The sequence below is a fragment of the Microtus ochrogaster genome, chromosome 24, assembly GCF_000317375.1.
Source record: "Microtus ochrogaster isolate Prairie Vole_2 chromosome 24, MicOch1.0, whole genome shotgun sequence".
Taxonomy (NCBI): Eukaryota; Metazoa; Chordata; class Mammalia; order Rodentia; family Cricetidae; genus Microtus; species Microtus ochrogaster.
In genome coordinates, this window is record NC_022024.1 from 32,503,608 (window position 1) to 32,510,779 (window position 7,172).

Consider the following 7,172-nt stretch of genomic DNA (forward strand, 5'->3'; position numbering starts at 1 on the left):
TAAGAGTCTCATACAACATGTGAGCCGTACACCTCCAACTTAGGAGCCATGAAGACAGAGATGGGTGATCACAGGAATACAGTATTGGAAAGCTGGGTTGTTGACTCAGGAATTAGAGATGTTGAAACAGGCCTAGACTAGTTAAGTTGAGGTGTTGGAAGTTTGTGTAATGTATACTGAGTGGATTAACTGTTATAGATAATGTATACTGAGTGGATTAACTGTTATAGATCGACCTGTATCCTATGGAGCAGATATATTCAAGTCCTAAACCCTAGTTAACTGTGGCTGTGACTCTTTTTAGGGTTGATTCGACTTATACCCCAGTGCAATCCTATGATGGGGTTAGGCTTTTAGGAGGGGATTAGGCTTTAAAAGTTTTGCTGTCTAGGATGGGATTGAAATATTATAAACAAGATGGAAGAAACTGAATTGTCCCCAGTGTCCTTCAGCCTCTTTCTGCAACATAAGGATGTCATAAGAAAGTGGCATCGAAGTAACCAAGCATCAATTCTTCTGCTGCCACAATCTTTGATTTCCAGACTCTGGAACAAAGAGTGAACATACCACCTATCCTGCGGCACTTTGTGATAGCAGCGTGGAGTCTGTACTTTGCAAAAGTCATCGCACCAAGATGAGGTCACGCTGCTTAGGGAGGAAACTAATCCAAAGCCTAGCGTCCTGGCAAGAAAAGGGAAATTTGGGCACAGAAACAGAAGGGAGATAAACACATGGAGGAGAATCCCAGGAAAAGACATGATCAGAAACCGAACTGGTATAGCTACAAGACGAGGAATGCCAATGATGGCCGCCAACCACAGCTCCTCCATCTTACTACACTAGAGCCTGCTCTGGATAGCTGAAGTTCTAGGGGTTAGGACTTCAGCTCACGAAGTGGGGGAAGAAGAAGATTTAACCCATAAATCAAAGAGGTCCCAGTTGACCCTAGAAGTCCTGAGATGCAAAAACTTAATATTTAACACCCAGTGCCCTAAACAAAGAGCATGTTATTCTTGGCAACAGTTCCAAACTTCCTTGTGAGAATAGGGCTGAGATTCCAGGTCAAAGAAAATGATGCCAATCTACCTCTTCCGGGTATTTAAGGGCAGAAACTGGGTCTAATTCCCTTTGGTCTGTCACCACCGTTCCTACGTCACTGCCCTTAAAACAGGAGCCACATGTCTGAATGAGCAACAGCGTTTCTCTGTTTTGTTCCCTTTCAGTTGTGGGCTGCGGTCTCTCTTCCCCAGATCCGTGTGTTGCAGCCCCAGCTACCTGCACCTCGGAGGATGACGGGTTCTGAAGTCTGGGCGTGCAAAGCTGCTGAGTTAACTAAGGCGGTACAGGTGGGCCTTGACCCAGCCTGGCTGGGGTCCTCAGAGGATAAGACAATTTAGACGCACGGGAAATGCACGCCTTTGGGGAAAGAGCTGGACAAAGATGCAAGGAAAAGGTGCAGCTGTCATAAGACCAGGAGAAAGACGTCAGAAGAATCCAAAGTTGCTGGCACTCTGGTCCTGGACTTCCAGACTCTAGGGCCATAAAGAAATACATTTCTATTGCTTAATATGTCTAGTCTGTGACAGTTTATGGTATCATGCTAAGTAGCCGGTGCTATCATTTTTTTTTCAGTATTGGGCATTGAACCTAGGGCCTCATGCAGGCAAAGCAAGCAGAAAATTATGAACTTTAATAAAAGGGAGGTCAGCTTCCTGCACAAGGAGCTGTGTTCATTAACTTCAGGATCACGAGGAGATCAGTAGGTGAAACTCTAATTTGCTAGAGTTAAATAAGGGCTCCATGAAATCAGTGGTGTTGCTTTTCTTGTTGGTGTTGTACATTAGTTTTAAATTTGCTCTGCAGCTACTGGCACTTCTTGGACATTTCCTTAACTCAAAAAATATCATATTTATCCCGGGCATTGTGGTATATGCCTTTAATTCCAGCACTCAGAATTCAGGGGCAGGTGGATCTCTGTGAGTTCGAGGCCAGCCTGGCCTACATAGTGAGTTCCAGGACAGCCAGGGCTATTTGAAGAAACCCTGTCTCAAAACAACAGCAATAACAAATAAATATCGTATTTATTAAAAAAAATAGCTGAGGGGTTAAAGAGATGGCTAAATGAGTAAGGCAGTTGCACACAAGTGTGGGGACCGGAGTTCTGATCCCCAGAACTCCTGTAGTGATATTTCACTTGTATTGTAATAAATAAATCTTGCCTGAAGATCAGAGATTAAAACAGCCAGCCTGGGCCAGTCTTACAGGGCAGGCAATGGTAACACACACCTTTAATCCCAGTAGCTACACTAGTTTGCCATAGAAACCGGGCAGTGGTGGTCCACGCCTTTAATCCCAGCCCTAGAGAGGAATACAAAACAAGAGGAGGCAGCTCTCAGACACAGTCTCATCCTGAGATTCCTGGAGGCAGGATCGCCATTTTAGACTGAGGTAGGGGTAAGAGCCAGTGATTGGCTGTTTTGTTTTTCTGACCTTCAGGTTGAACTCCAACATCTGTCTCTGGGTTTGTTATTAATTGCACTAGAGTATTCCATCTTTGAGCACACACATCGCCAGGAACTCAGGGGCAAAGCCAGGTGTGGAAATGGGCACCTGTATCCCTGGCGCTGGAGGGGAAGCTGATACAGGTGGAGACTGACAAGCCCTTAAAGCTCACTGCCCTGCTAGCCTCACCAAATCAGAGAGCTTTTGGGTTCAGAGACAGACTCTGTCTCAAAAAATAAAAAAGAAAAATAAGGGGAGGTGAGGTGAAAAATGACAGAGGGAGACAGCTGTCGCCTACCCCTGGTCTCCTCACACTGGCTTGCGCATGTGTGCACACACAAATATGGACACACACAAACACACAGACCAGGCCTCAGGAAGAAAGCGAGAACGCTGACACCCTGGTTGTTTTCCAGACGCTTTGTCGTCTCGTTTCCTCCTCATTGCGACTCACCCAAGACGATAGCATGGTTTACATGTCCCACGTGTGAAAATTTGAGACTCAAGATCACACACACACATCGTCTAAGCTGCATGTCCAGTACAGAGCAGAGGCGAGGTGAAACCAGGTTTGCTGAGTCCGGTGGTCACACTTCTCCCGCCTGAATAGACAGCCTCCAGCACGTGTAAGCAGGCTGGCCTAGGAGCCCTGGGTCTGCTCATCCTCGTCACTCACGGCACCCCAACAGTGGCTACATCTAAGGGCATCTAAGTCACGTTCCTTCCTTAATGGGTCAGGGAAGGAGCGTCTTGTCAGGCATATTCACACTCCACTATCCCCTTTTCTGGCAAGAGATCCAGTTCTGAGCAGTTCTAATGCAAAAGTCTGGTATGTTGTCCTTTTAAAAATAAACATGGGTGCTCTTGCTGCCTATGATAAAGGCTCTTTGTGAGCGGGACTGAGAAGCCCTTTCTGAGGTACAGCTCTCCCAAGGGAAGCGTCTCCACCTCATTTCTGGCTGACAATTGGCCTCTTCTTATAACAATAACCTGTAAAACATTCGCCTCAATTGCCCTTGGATGTTTAGTGAAGTATTAATAGGACTTTGATTCACCATTACTCCAAGGAGCTTCAGGTGATTTGTGTGTGATGTCTCCTTGCGGTCACATTACTTCAGAGAAGAACACAGTTGCCAGACGTTGCTTTCCCATCATGAAGGGACACAGGGAGGACTTACATTCTGCACCTCACAGAGTAAGTTTGGCTGAGTGACAACTGGTGAGTGGTTGGCAAGGAGCCAGCGTTAGAAGAGGAGAAGGAATCTGAGCAGCTATGGACACGCAAGGACTTTGGGAGTGGAACACAGATTCGTGGGAGATGCAGTAATGGAGGGAGGGAGCCCATTCTAACAAGAGGAGCTATTTATGAAGTCCTCACCCTCGGCCAGCTCCCAGATGGCAGGCTTTGACATATGTTAGGTGATTCATTCTCAGAAGCCAGAGCTAACCCAAGGTTGAGTGGGGGTGGGTTACAAATACAACATATGCAAAGTTCTCCTGTGAGGGACAAGCACAGGTAAGATTCCCTTAGGGGGAATCTCTCCAAACACTATGGGCCAGCCATGAACACTCTGAAGTGTGATTTTGTCAATTTTGTGTGTGATGACTCTCTGCAAGACCAGGGACTTGCCCATTCATAGAGCAAAGATTCTGATCAGGCTTCTGGGATTCTTCAAGAAGCTTCTCAAAGCCCCCAAGTAGGCAAACTCCTGACTACCAGAAGGACAGATTCCCTCCAAACAGCAGTACAAACACATTGAGGTGGTTCTATAAGTTCCTGGCAGAGACCAGACCCTGTTGGAACCTTCAGAGCTTGTGAGAGCGGAGTCCTGCCAAAACTTGAGTAGGAATTTGCATCTTGCCTGACCAAGGAACCATTGCAACAGACTGTTGAAAGCACAGCCTGTACAGAGACTACCACAACTTTATTCATAAAACACTTGCTGTTGTAGTTTGAATGTAGCTGACGCCCATAAACTTGTAAGGAGCAGCACTAGTAGGAGGTGTGGCTTTGCTGGAATACATAGAGTCTAGTCGGGTTGTGTCACTGTGGAGGTGGGCTTTGAGGTCATATATGCTCAAGCTACGCCCAGTGTCTCAGACCACGTTCTGTTGCCTGCCGGTCAAAATGTAGGGCTTGGTTATTTCTCCAACACCGTGTCTGCCTGTACACCACCACGTCACACTGAGATGATAATGGAGTAAATCTCTGAAAAATGTAAGCCACCCCAATTAAATCTTTTTCCTGAGCTTCCGTGGACATGGTGTCTCTTCGCAGTAATAAAAAACCCTAATTAAAGCACTTGTACAAGAACGTCTGCCCATCAACTGCCTGGCTAGCTTTGAAGAGATGCCGCCCTACTTGTTCATTCTGTGGTCAAGTATAACTGATTCGAAACAACTTTGGAAATCTTCCTCAATTAGTCCTTAAATTGTCCCCTGGTTTCCATTTCTTTGAACACATATGGTTTCATCTTTGAAAGCATGTCTCTGTACTGCTTCCTGCTTATCCTCAAATAAATTGGAATTATTCCTTAGAGAGTTCACGCTTTCTCTCTTCCCCCACCCCTCATTACCTTTCTTCTCCTCTTCTCTCTGCTCTTTAGGTCGACGAAACATCAACTCCCTAGCGCTTGTGTGTCTGCTTATGAAAGAGACAAAACACATTTCAGCAGGTTCCCAAGGAATCAGCCTAAGAGCAACCTGAAGACACAGATACAGCACAGCAGAGGCAAGGGACTAGATCCATTCCTCCTGCCACGAGGTCTGTATCACTAGCTGGAGTCAGTAGACGGCAGAGGCGTCCAACACAGGGCACCAGAGGTATGGTGCCTTCATTCGTGTACTGATTTTATGTGAAGTGACCTTCCAGGACCTCCAAAAGAGTTCAAGCTGCTATTCAGTTTACCAGGTTGCTCTTTCAGAATGTTCCATGAGAACACCTCAACCTCAAGGTGTCTTCTCTTTCTTCCTTCCTGCCCATTTCTTCTTCTTTTCTCCATTCACATTCCTTCCTGCCTCCCTCCACACGTCTCTCTTTCCCCCACCAACTACTAGTGCTAACCTACAATGTGCCAGAGGTCACATGAGGTACATAAAATATTTTAAGAGACTAAACACAATGGGAGGGGGAGACGATAAGAGAGGAAAGCGGGGGTGAGTGAAAATAGTTAAAATCCTTTACATACGTGTATTTAATTACAATCGTGCTTACACATAGACATTAAACTGCTACAGAAAATACCAAAGGACAAAAGTTGTGACTGAAACTAAAGAATTTAGTCTCAGGTTAAAGGTTAATCCTTTAAGAGAAACTTTCCCTTCCCCTGCCATACTCCCGACCAGAGTTTACTGTATTAAAATTACTTGTTTACTGGCTGGCTCCTTCTCATTATACCTCTTGCTTCCTGAGGGAAATGTTTGTGTTTTCCCTTGCACCCCCTTTTCAACTATTCGTGCACCCGTATGTTGTCCACTCCATATTAACAAATTTGAGCTAGCCGGTGAAATGAGGATTGCTCAGCACTGTTTTTCTACCCCACCCAAATGAATGGTTTAAGGACCAAAATTTAATTACATCTCTCTACCACACTAAGTGGATAATAAGACCAAGTGGCTATAGACTTCAAAGGAAGGGCTTGCAACAATCTCAGGAGCAAGAGGATCTCTGGACTTGATCTCAGAGGATCCTGAGTTGTGGTGCCCTTGAATAGCCTCAATCCCACAACTGTTTCCAATCCCTCTTGATTGGAGAGGTAGCATAGTGCACGAAGAGTACAATCTGAGCATTGCTGGAAAATGCTGGGTTCTGGCTCTGACTCTTATGGGATTAGCCAGTCTTTGCCAAGTTACTTAGTCTCCCTGTCTCTTAGTTTTCCCACTGGCAAATGAAGATAACACAACTACCTCACAGGAAGAGTAAATGAGTCATCATATGCAAAACATTTGGAAAAGGACCTGGAGCCTAGTAAGAGCTATACAGTGCCAACTATTTACCACCTAGGAAGATGAGTATGGTGCCAGAGCCTTTGAAGCCAGAGTAAGAAACTCGGGCACTGGCAAGGAAAAGCACGTGACCTTGGCAGAATTGCTTATTTTCTCTAGAACTATTTCATTTCTCTCTGTACCATATGATGGCAATTCTATCTTTCTGCTTACTTCACAGAGCTGTCATAAAGACCAGAGGAATTAATGTATGCTGAAGTTTTGGAGAAGCTCAAAGTCTTTTATAAACAAGGAGTCCTATTAATATTATTTCCCTTTGAATTATTTGTGTATAATCAGGGCAGTTTTACACCTTCCCCTTTAACGCAAAGAATCGTGGGGGGAAAAAAGCTGGATGGTGGCGCACACTTTTAATTCCAGCACTCGAGATTAAAGTTCGAGACCAGCCTGGTCTACAGAACCAATTCCAGGACAGCCAGGGCTACACAGAGAAACCCTGCCTTGAAAAACAAACAAACAAAAGAAAAGAAAATCAACTCCTTCATGAAGTGATGATGGATTGTCCCATCAAACCTAGTTCAGAAGTCACAGGAATTGTTTCATGATTTCAAATACCCAGTACTCTAGCAGACTAACGTTGATTTACAGTGGGAAGGGTTCTAACAGTGGTCCAGTTAATTTCCTGTATCATCTTGGATGAGTCATTCTTTTAATAAAAAAAAAAA